Source organism: Octopus sinensis, linkage group LG6 (genome assembly GCF_006345805.1).
Source record: "Octopus sinensis linkage group LG6, ASM634580v1, whole genome shotgun sequence".
NCBI classification, from domain to species: domain Eukaryota; kingdom Metazoa; phylum Mollusca; class Cephalopoda; order Octopoda; family Octopodidae; genus Octopus; species Octopus sinensis.
The window spans coordinates 4,361,919-4,374,652 of NC_043002.1; positions in this window are offsets into that span (position 1 = coordinate 4,361,919).

A 12,734-nucleotide genomic window follows, 5' to 3' on the forward strand; every position below is an offset into this window, starting at 1 on the left:
AATGACTAAAATTTCGGAGTTAAGGCTCTCATTAGAGTGTTTTATGTATATATATATATATATATATATATATATATATATATATATATATATATATATATATATATATATATATATATGTCTATATATATAGATATAGATATAGATACACACACACACACGCGCACACACATACAAAGATAAATTGTATGAGTGGGCAAACAAAAATATGAGACACAGCCTAGTGCTTTTTTTATGTTGATAAGCCTGGTACTTATTCTATTAGTTTGTTCTTGTGAAACCAGTATAAACGGTGAAAAATTTGTCAATTTCCCCAAACAGGGACACAATTCAATTTTTAAACAATAACCAAAGCTCCTTCTCCCAAAGGTGGAGGGTTACAGTTTACAATTATTTAGCAAATGCAACACAACAATGTTTCCCTTACGAGGAAACAACAAACGTGATAACAATAGTTAAACAGTAATAATAATAACAACAAACCTTACGGTGAATCAAAAAGCAGTACGCAGTTGAAACAATAGTCCTTTATGTATAAAAAATAAACCAACAGAAGTACTTTGTAGAACTGGCTGTTCGAGAAAACAGATATTACATACAGCCAAACTTCATATAGATACTTAATGCTAGCTAATTAGCAGATAATCTAATGTAAAAGCCGTGGTAAACGGTATGTACACAGCTCCATCTGGACTATTCCATTTCTGCACTTAAATTTTATTTTTTATTTATTCCTATTCATGTGAAACCACTTATTCAAGTTCAAGTCATTGATGCAATTTTATACCAATTGCTATTTTTACTTTTGTTATGTTACGATTATATTATACTTTAGTTTGGTTTTAATTATTACTTACTACATATAATTCAATTGTTATTATCATCTCTAATTTTTATTGTTAAAGTGAAAGTATCTGACATAACATAGAGAAATGTTTTTGTTTCACTTTTAACACGTAATACTGAAATAGTGGAGAAAATATGATATTGCTATGGGCTCGCCCTAGGCAAGACGTTGAACATTTTTTTTGTCCATGAAACTACATGGACCCTAAGTAAGGCATGTGTAAAATTTGAATGAAATTGGTTGTGTAGTTCTCAAGTTTTAGGGAATTGTAGTGGAGAAGATATGATATTGCTGTGGGCTCGCCCCAGGCAAAAAGTTTAACACGTAATACTGAAATAGTGGAGAAAATATGATATTGCTATGGGCTCGCCCTAGGCAAGACGTTGAACATTTTTTTTGTCCATGAAACTACATGGACCCTAAGTAAGGCATGTGTAAAATTTGAATGAAATTGGTTGTGTAGTTCTCAAGTTTTAGGGAATTGTAGTGGAGAAGATATGATATTGCTGTGGGCTCGCCCCAGGCAAAAAGTTTTAAAATTTTTTGCCGATGACACTCCCCGGACCCTAAGTAAGGCATGTGTAAAATTTGAATGAAATTGGTTGTGTAGTTCTCAAATTTTAGGGAAACACACAAACATACAGACAGACACACACACACACACACACTACATTCTCAGTTTTATATCTAGAGATATTAAGGGTGTGAACTGGTTGCTATTTCTAGTATCCCGAACGACCGCACAGAATGCTTTTTCGTTTGTTCGTAGTGGTGGCGGCACTTAACCGTTCTGAAATTAATCGAGCTGGGATAAAAATGAACAAAGCAAAAGCAGGAAGAAGCAAACGCCTTCATTGACTTTGACGCTCTCAGAATCTAGTCTCTACCACTCTCTCCCTCACTCTCACTCTCTCCCTCACTCTCTCTCTCTGACACTCTCGCTCGCTCAGTCTCAGTTTCTATCTCTCTCTCTCTCTCTACCTGCCTACCTCCTTATCTATCTATCTATCTATCTATCTATCTATCTATCTATCTATCTATCTATCTATCTATCTATCTACATCCTCCATCTTCCTGCTCTTTTCCTTTTTTCTCTTATATTTACACTCTTTCTCTCCTGCCTCCCTCTTACTTCATACCTTTTTCTTCCTTTGTTTCGCTCTCTTTCTTTCATATGTATGTGCATGTGTGTGTGTGTGTGTGTGTGTGCGCGCGCATGTATGTGTGTGTATTACATTTGTCTTTCGGCCCTTTTTCCTTTTTTCCTTTCTTTCTTTCTTTCTGTCCTTTTTTTTCTTCTATTCTCTTTATCTTCCTATCCTTTCTTCCTCCCCCCCCGCTTCTTTTGTTTTTAATCTTTATTTCTTTTCCTCTTCTTCTTCTTACGCTTTATTTATCTATCTAATTTATTCACTTGTTTGTGTATTTGATGGCCAGTTACAACGTTAAATGGAAAGGCGTTTTCATTAGCATTTTATGTGAAGAGGTTTTGCAGTTACCATGTTCACTGAGTCTCTCCCAGTAACAGACGTCAACAGCCTCTTGCTGATATATATATATATATATATATATATATATGTATATATATGTATGTATATATATGTATATGAATATATGTATATATATGCATATGTATATATATATATATATATATATATATATATATATGCATATGCATGTGTGTTTGGTAGTTCTTCTTGACATACGTACCACACACACCACATTAAATCAGCGCCATAAAGATGCTATGTTGACTGGCCAGAAAAAAAGGGGAAGAAATAAAAAAAATAAATAAATAAACAGAGAGAGAGAGAGTTTGAGAAATGGGGCGGAGGTGCATGGACAAGACAATATAACCAAGTTCTTTGGTGGCAACTAAGATTTTCATAAGATCTTCTTCTGACAAATGACTCAAGTCGTAAAAAAACCGTTCTCAAAAGTAATCGTGATATGTATACATTTTATATCTGTACGTTTATGCTAAACAACAGTATTTTCGTTTAATTCTCTAGGTGTGGATCTCATCGCGCGATGTGGTGTGTGTGTGTGTTTAGTATCTGTGTGGTATGCCAAAGTTTGTGTATATGTATGTGTGTGTGTATATGGTTATATGTTTGCGTATGTGCGTTACTCGTCTTGTGAGTATATGTGTTTCTGTGTTTCTGTGCAAAAGCATTTTTTTCTCTCGCCTTGGAGTTCTTGATGATGTATGAATGTTTAAATGAACGGCCGTATGTGTGTGTGTGTGTGTGTGTGTGTGTGTGTGTCTGCGTGTGTGTGTGTGTGTGTGTCTGCGTGAATGCATGTAACTGTGTATATTCATGTATGTATGTGTGCATGTATATCCATACATATTAATATATGTATGTATGTATGTATGTATGTATGTATATGTATGTATGTATGTATGTATGTATGTATGAATGTATGCATGTATGTATGTATGTATGTATGTATGTATGTATGTATGTATGTATGTATGTATGTATGTATGTGTGTATGTATGTATGTGCAAGCATTAATATCTGTATTTGTATGTATAAGAGTTTATATATTTATTTATTTATTTATTTACTTATTTATTTATTGGCAAGAACATGTTTTGCAATCCATTTATATTTTCTCTGGCTAGTTTTATTTCTGTACTTATACGCACATGTTGGGAGAGTATTTATGTGTTTGTCAGAGAAATTATTTGCAAACATAAATGTGTGTGTGTGTGTGTGTGTGTGTGTGTTGTGTGTGTAAGAGTGTATGTATGCGCATGAGTAAGTTTGTGGGGGAATATTACTGTATAAAGTTATTTGGCACGTGGCTTCATTGAAACACTACTCCAATGTAGAAAAACAGAAGAATATACGAAAAATATATGGAAAATGGAAACAGACAGACACCCTGTTTGTACCCCTATCCAAGACTATTTACCCATATACAACCAGGTCAGAAGGCGAGACTTAAATTCGGATATTTTCTCTTTTCTTTCTAATTTATTTTTTTCCTCGTGCGCCGTCGCACTGAGATTCTTCCTTTTTTAATTGGCGAGTCGTATACAACTTGCTAAACTTAGATAACAATAAACATGATATTAAATAGATCTTTGGCCCTAACGCACGCCGTAACTCTTGGCTCAGAAAATTCTGAAGGTCGACAATACGCCAATATTCTCAAAACAATTCTAGTTCTTAATAGCCAGAAGAATTTCATCAGTAGTTAATTTAAAATGACCTCTGACATACTTTTGGCGGATTAACTTCGGCTAATATTTATTAAAGCAGCTTATTCAATGATATATTAGCATGTGTAATTCAATTTATATAGAGGAAGAATTGTTTTATTTCCGCTATATTTTTATATTGATGTTGCTGCGGCTGCTACCTATGTTTGCCTTGTTCAAATATAGATACCATTCCACGCGTTCTAGACATGGCCATTCCACCTTTTATGACACATATAACATTATTCAAAATGTCCTTTTTAAGAGGAAATGTATGTGTGTGTGTTTGTGTGTGTGTTTGTGTGTGTGCGCGCGTGTGTGTGTATGTGTGTGTGTGTGTGTGTGTGTGTGTATTATGTGTTCTTTTATTCTTTCGTTTGTTTAAGCCATTTGACTGCGGCCATGTTGGGGCACCGCCTTTAGTTGAGCAAATCGACACGAGGACTTATTCTATCGGGCTTATTTGCCGAACCGCTGAGTCACGGGGACGTAAACACACCGGCATCTGTTGTCAAGCGATGGGGGTATAAACACAGACACACAAACACATATATATACATATACATACATAAACATAATACACACACACACATGTATATATATATATATATATATATATATACGACGGGCATCTTTCAGTTTCCGTCTACCATTTTTTTCCTTGTTTTTACCCCTCTGCGAAGGAATTTTATTTAATTCTTTCGCAAGAAGGGCTAGTTCGACGAGTCGTGTTCTGTCCTCACCTTCGAAACACGCATGGAGTCGTACTAGGGACAGCTGATGAAGGGGAATTTTCCTTGTGTTGTTTGTCTTGTACTCTGTTTTTTCGTTGTTAAAAAAAGGTCCGTTTCCATGTTTGTTTTTACGTTTTCGTTTCTCATTGAGTTCTACGTCTATTTGTGGTGTCCTGTACTCAAGTATATATATTTATATATGCATGTATATATACATGTAGATATAGGTACGTACATATATGTATGTATGCATATATTTTATTTATTACACTATTATATATATATATATATTTACACACACGCACATACACAACACATATATGTATATATATATATATATATATATATATATATATATAATATATATATATATACATATACATATATGTGTTGTGTATGCACGTGTGTGTAAATATATATATATATATATATATATATTGACGAGACTAAGGAAAGTCGAAACCTAGTGATCTGATAGTCTCGGTGCTGGAGGTGATGGGGATTTCACTCCCTGCTGTTAGTATAAGCATGAGTGCATTTTGCACCAAAAGCCAATATGAGAGTTTCTCTCGTGGTATTTACTGCAGTATTGTTTGTTCTAACAGAACATCCATGTTTAAGTGGGGATAAATATTACCTCTCGGTATTGATACTGCCTCTATCGTTAATATATACATATATAAACACATACATATGTGTATCTGTGAGAAACGGAAGATGGAATTCAGGAGGTTCTTTATTAAACACAGTAATCGATTCGACTCATCTTGTATCGATGTCTAGGAAATCGATTTCTCTATAAATTAAAATGAATCTATTTAATCAACTTCAAAATAGAAAAGAACGTGTCCGACAGAAAGTGAAAATAACTTAGTACGAATGAACAAAAAAAAAACAGCAAATTGGCAGAATCGTTAGGAGGCCGGACGAAATGCCACTAAGCATTTTGTCCGACAGAAGATGATATCCAGTGCTACGACAGTGCCCATACACACACATACATACACACAAACAAACAAACAAACACGTACACAGAATGATCGTGTTTATTTTTTATCCTTTAGCATTTATTTATTTTAGCCATTGAACTGCGACCATGCTGGAGCACTGCCCTGGTACTTATTCTAAGAATAAGTACCAGGCTTAGAAAAAATAAGTCTTGGGGTCGATTTGTTCGACTAGAACCCTTCAAGGTGGTGATCCAATATGACCGCAGTCTAATGACTGAAACAAGTAAAAGATAAAGAAAAAAAAAGACAAATAATGAGTAATAATGATTTCGACCTTTTCCTCTTACAAGCTCATATTTTCTCGCAGCCGAGCAGAGAATGGAAGGTAATGAGCTGAGTTTTAAAACACAAAGAAAGGAAAGTAAGGAAACAGCCGAATAGTCTTACCAATTCTTCCGTAAGAACTAAAAATTAGTGTACAAAAGAGATACGGATGTGAATGAGACGGTTTGATAGATCTTGAAGTAATGGCTGCTGGAGATGATATCTTTATATATAAATAACAAGCTGCGAATCAATGAGAGGAAGCGGCATGTGGGCGCTCGATCTACTAGATATAGCAACTAAATCTTCCTAAAACGAGGCGTAATTATCTTACAGGTAAAAGGATTCACCTGATAATCATGGTCGTCCTAAATACACTACTTCTGAACAAAAATTGATAGCATGAACATGGGCACTGGAACGTCCATAATTATAAGTCTACATAATGAGGGTTCACTTGAAGCTAAGCGACGACATTTATTAGTGAACTGAAGCCAAAATAAGTAACACTATCCTTCGCTAAGGAGGTTTAATAATACCGAAACAAGTCCGGATTATTCATCGTAGCTATCAAAGACCAGACCCACTCTACACTGCAAACCCTCCCATTCAAACTTTTTCAAAACCTTCCATTCAAGTTTGATTTCGATGTTATCTCCTTTGCTCTTCTTCATAAAAATTATCAATACTGCTAGTAAATCTTATTTTCACTTCATTTCACTTCCATTATCAGATGAGTGGAAAAGCTTTCTCTTTATTAAGTATGTTATCTACCAGTTAACTATGCAGAACCAGTTTGATCTTTTTAACAGTAGTAACTCAGTGTAAAATCGTTAGTAATATAGTTGTGAGGAAAACATCTAAACAACATAGAAAGTGCTGAATACATTCAGCGCCGTTGCCGTAAATATCTACTTTAATATGTTCATTGTTTTTATTGATTAGACAACATACTCACCTATAAAAACCGTTGGATTTATGTACGTAGGTATGTCCATATGCATGTATGTACATGCTTCTGTGTGTGTGTGTGTGTGCATGTATTAAGGCAAACATGCATACACGTTACATGCACATGAATGCGTACGCATACATAGATGCATATATATATATATATATTATATATATATATATATATATATATATATATATATATACATGCACATACACAAACACACACACATGATATAAGCGTCCACATATTCATAGACATATATATATAGGTATGTGCATATATATATTATGTATCTACGTATGTATGTATGTATGTATGTATGTATGTATGTATGTATGTATGCATGTATGTATGTATGCATGCATGTATACATATATATGCTTACACACGCTGATATGCATACATACACGCATGCGATATTTAGCGAGGTTTCTGCTTGGTCAAACAGTAAACCGTGTAAGAGTGTACGTCCTTCACGCTCCAATGAACTCAGAGACCATCAATAAGATACTGGTCGGTTGTCTTGTCCAACATGGGTTTTGATAGATGAAGAAAACAAGATATAAAACAGTAAGAAAAACATGAAGGCTTCAGAGAAGATGGTCGGGGATGCGATGAACGTAACGAAAACAAAAGCAACAACAATAGTAACGATATAAAAGGGAAAAAATTCCTTTCGAAAACATGGACGCTAAAGCTTAGTGGTGCGGCGGATTGGAGCGGGGGCGGCGCTGCGGTGTGGGTTGGGGTGGGAGTACGGGGGTTGGGGCAGTCGGTTGTGGTTTTTGTTGTTCAGTTTGTTGTTAATTCTTTTATGTCTGCTTGTTGTTCATGTTGTTGTTTAAGGAGGGATCGGTTGTCATTGATGCTGTTGATGATGATGATGGGTGGGAGGAGGAGGAGGAGGAGGAGGGGACCAGTGGGAGCAGCAGGAGCAGCAGGAGGTGGCGACGATATTGATGATGATGTTGAGGATGGTTATGATGATGATGACGACGACGATGTTGATGATGATGGTAGTGGTGGTAGTGGTATTAGTGGTAGTGATGTTAAGTGATAGTGGATGCGGTGATGGTGGTGTTGCTGGTGTTGCTGGTGGTGTTGGTGCTGGTGGTTGTGGTGGTGATGGTGGTGGTGTTGGTGGTGATCATGGTGGTAGTGGTGGGGAAGACGATGATGATGATGATGAATACGATTATGTGAGGCAATGGCATCGGCGACGAAGATGTCCGGGACAAGCAGTAGGAACAGGAACAACATAAAGATGAGGATATGGAGGAGGAGGAGGAGGTGGAGGAGGAAGAGAATCAGGGGGAGGGGGATTGTCATGAGGAATCTGTTTTGGATGATGGTTGTCTTTAGTTTTGTTTATACAATGTGGATGATGATGACGATGATGATGATGATAGTGGTGGTGGTCCTGGTGCTGTTTGGTATTTAGATGTATTGGACATCAACCATCCGAGATAGCAGTTGTGGCGGGGTTTGCAGAGTTAATAATACTTGTAGAAAGTAGATTTGGTAGTTGCAGTCAAAATTGTTGTTTGGTTGGCTGGTTGGGTGGGTGGTTGTTTTGTTTGTTGGCTGGGTGGGTGGTTGGTTGGCTGCCTGGTTGGCTGGTTGGTTGATTGGTTGCTGCTGGGTGGCTGGTTGGTTGTTTTATTTGTTGGTTGGGTGTGTTGTTGGCTGGTTGGTTGGTTGATTGGTTAGTTGGTTGGGTGGGTGGATGGGTGGGTGTATGGTTGGTTGGTTGCTTGATTGGTTGGATGGTTGATTGGTTGTTGCTGGTTGGCTGGCTGGCTGGCTGGTTAATTATGTGGCTGATATATATATATATATATATATATATATATATATATAATATATATATATATATATATATATATATATATATATATATAAAATGGAGTTAACGCAGGTGTAATCAAATATTTTTACTAGAATAAATGGTATAAACAATGCAATCTTCTCCTAACAGGAGAAGATTGCATTGTTTATACCATTTATTCTTTTGAATAGTATCAGTGGAATTTTCGAAACATGTGTCGAAAGTAAAAATATTTGATTACACCTGCGTTAACTCCATTTTTTATTCATATTATTCAAAATATTCAACGTAAACACGAAGTTTCTACCTTTATAAACAAGGAGTTACAACACCTTACTTGTGAGATTTTTGCTGCCCTGGTAACTATTTATTTATTTTTCCGTGTTAACTGTTAACAAGGTAAAAATGCACTCATCTATGTATATATATATATATATATATGTATATATATACGACGGGCTCGTTTCTATTTCTTTCGGCCAAATCCACTCACAAGGCTTTAGTCGGCCCGACGCTATAGTGGAAGACACTTGGCCGAGGCGTCGCGCAACGGGACTGAACTCGGAACCATGTGGTTGGGAAGCAAGCTTCTTTAGGACAGACAAACATAAAAGGGTGAAGAAGCTTTGTCGATTAAAAGTTCTGTTTTAAATGAACAGTGAAATGCAATTAAAAATTGTGATTACAATGAAAATTATAATCCGATGATTTCACATTGCCACATGCAATGTGTCTCCTGAAAGAAAGGCACCCGACCACCAGGGTAGAACCTTTGCTTTTCTTCCGGGGCTCCACTTACCTGGTGTCACTCACTCCCAGCTTTCTTGCCACAAGCTTCCATCTTTTATCGAATCTCTCTCTTGACAGGTACCTCTTCTCCAGTCTGATTTTACTGCTGAAGTGGTAACTAAAAAAGTTGACCAACCCCTGGCCACATACTTTTTAGTATGGCTACTACGCAGAAAAAGTAAACCTTCCTCTCCCTGTTAAGGGAAGGGGGCGGCACAATCTTGATGATAGACTCAGCCGATAGCTGTACTTTTCCCATCGATGACAACAGTTGTCCTGCGAAAGCTATCAGTCCCGTTAATTCCGGACACTCTACAAATGTGTGCAAGACGGTTTCCGTGTCCTGCTCGTACCTCGGACATGTCGGCGAGACGGCGCTTTCGTGCCTTGACAGTTTATCGCGAACAGGTAACGCCACACGGAAGCACTGCCAAGCCAGGAATTTCTAGTAATTATCTCCCTGCACCAGAAAATTTCCTCACCCTCTCTAAGGAGTAGCGTATAAAGTGGAGATTGTCGTGGATCGACCTGCCCGGGATAGCGTACGTTTGCGTTTCCGCCACAAGTCTGTCCACGACCCGCGCCAACCTTTTCGCTAGCACCTTGGCCAAAATCTTTAACTCTGTGTTCAACAGAGTTATGGGCCTGAAATTTCCTATTTCGTACCCCTTCCCGATCAACGTCACCAACCCTCGACTCGCAGACTTGGAAATTCTCCCATTCTGCTGCCAATTGGCGTAGACGCTGGCCAGTAGGTGTCCGAACAAGTCTGGCATACTTTTTTTTAAATTCATAGGATAGACCATCGAGACCCGGCGACATCTCCCCAGGGCATACGCCTAGTACCTCGATCACCTCCTCGGCTGTGATTGGCTTTTCACAGCACTCAGTCTCTCGTGCCGACAGACAGGAAGTCCCTAAGGACCTCACCATGATCCAGCGCCCCGCCCCTCCCGAAGAACTCGGCGAAGTGCTTGTAAAGTGCACCCCTCATGTTTGACTTTGACGTGACGGTCCAATGCCGTTCTCGCTGCCAGAATATGGATGCAGAGCCAACCTCAACGCCTCTTCTAAGTCTTTAACTAGCTGCCCTTCTATTCTAGCGTTATCTAAAAGAAATAGAAAAACTTTCAAAATACAAAGACCTGGAAATAGAGGTAACTCGAATGTGGAATCTAAAAACAGAAACAATTCCTATCATAGTGGGTGCATTAGGTATTATTTATTATTATTATTATTATTATTATTATTATTATTATTATTATTATTATTATTATTATTATTATCATCATCATCATCATTAATATTAGGCCCTGTGCCCTTCTATTCTATTATTAATATTTTGTTTGTAGTAGTAGTGGTAGTTGTAGTAGTAGTAGTAGCAGTAGCAGCAGCAGCAGTAGTAGTAGTAGTAGTAGTAGTAGTAGCAGCAGCAGCGGCGGCAGCAGCAGCAGCAGCAGTAGTAGCAGTAGTAGTAGTAGTAGTAGTAGTAGTAGTAGTAGTATTTCTTGTTTTTGTTCTGGTTCTTGTTGTCCTCGTCACCTTTGTAAATAGTAAATAACTGCATTAGAACTTGAAAATTAGTCGCCAACATTTGGAGTCTTTCAATCACCCAGCCACCCGGCCGAACCATCACAAAGCGTCACCGTTTCCAATTGACATTGACATAGTTAATTCCTTAAATAAATCCACTTCTCTTGATAAGCTTTTCTATTTCCTCTATATTCTCAGCTAATTTTTTTTGCATCCTTGCTGTCATTCACCAACCTTTTGTTCGCGCACCTCTCGAAGCAAAACTATAAAGATAAATACATCATCATCATCATTAATATTAGGCCCTGTGCCCTTCTATTCTATTATTAATATTTTGTTTGTAGTAGTAGTGGTAGTTGTAGTAGTAGTAGTAGCAGTAGCAGCAGCAGCAGTAGTAGTAGTAGTAGTAGTAGTAGTAGCAGCAGCGGCGGCAGCAGCAGCAGCAGCAGCAGTAGTAGCAGTAGTAGTAGTAGTGTAGTAGTAGTAGTAGTAGTATTTCTTGTTTTTGTTCTGGTTCTTGTTGTCCTCGTCACCTTTGTAAATAGTAAATAACTGCATTAGAACTTGAAAATTAGTCGCCAACATTTGGAGTCTTTCAATCACCCAGCCACCCGGCCGAACCATCACAAAGCGTCACCGTTTCCAATTGACATTGACATAGTTAATTCCTTAAATAAATCCACTTCTCTTGATAAGCTTTTCTATTTCCTCTATATTCTCAGCTAATTTTTTTTGCATCCTTGCTGTCATTCACCAACCTTTTGTTCGCGCACCTCTCGAAGCAAAACTATAAAGATAAATAACATCATCATCATCATCATCATCATCAGCTTGACCGAAGAGGAAGGTGTCTTTCCTCAATCCTTTCGGCCTCGTCCACAACACAACTTATTTCGCCATTGCCACTGGACAGAGAAGCACCGCCTGTCCTGCCTTGTTAAAGATATTGTTCAACATAACTCTACAATACTCGGACAGTGCACAAGTGAGTGCAGAACGGTTTCGTTGCTCTGTACACATCTCGGACAGTTCCTCCTAACAGCGCTTCCGTGCTTGTAGAGTTTCTCACAAACTTATTTCTTTATTGCCCACAAGGGGCTAAACATAGAGGGGACAAACAATGACAGACAAAGGGGTTAAATCGATTACATCGACCCCAATGTGTAACTGGTACTTATTTAATCGACCCCGAAAGGATGAAAGGCAAAGTCGACCTCGGTGGAATTTGAACTCAGAACGTAACGGCAGACGAAATACCTATTTCTTTACTACTCACAAGGGGCTAAACACAGAGAGGACAAACAAGGACAGACAAACGGATTAAGTCGATTATATCGATCCCTGTGCGTAACTGGTACTTATTTAATCGAGCCCGAAAGGATGAAAGGCAAACCAACCTCGGCGAAATTTGAACTCAGAACGTAGCGGCAGACGAAATACCGCTAAGCATTTCGCCCGGCGTGCTAACGATTCTGCCAGCTCGCCGTCCTTGGTTAGACTTAAAATGAAAACAGACATACGAATCAAAGTTGATAAAAGAAAGGACAGAAGATCGATCTT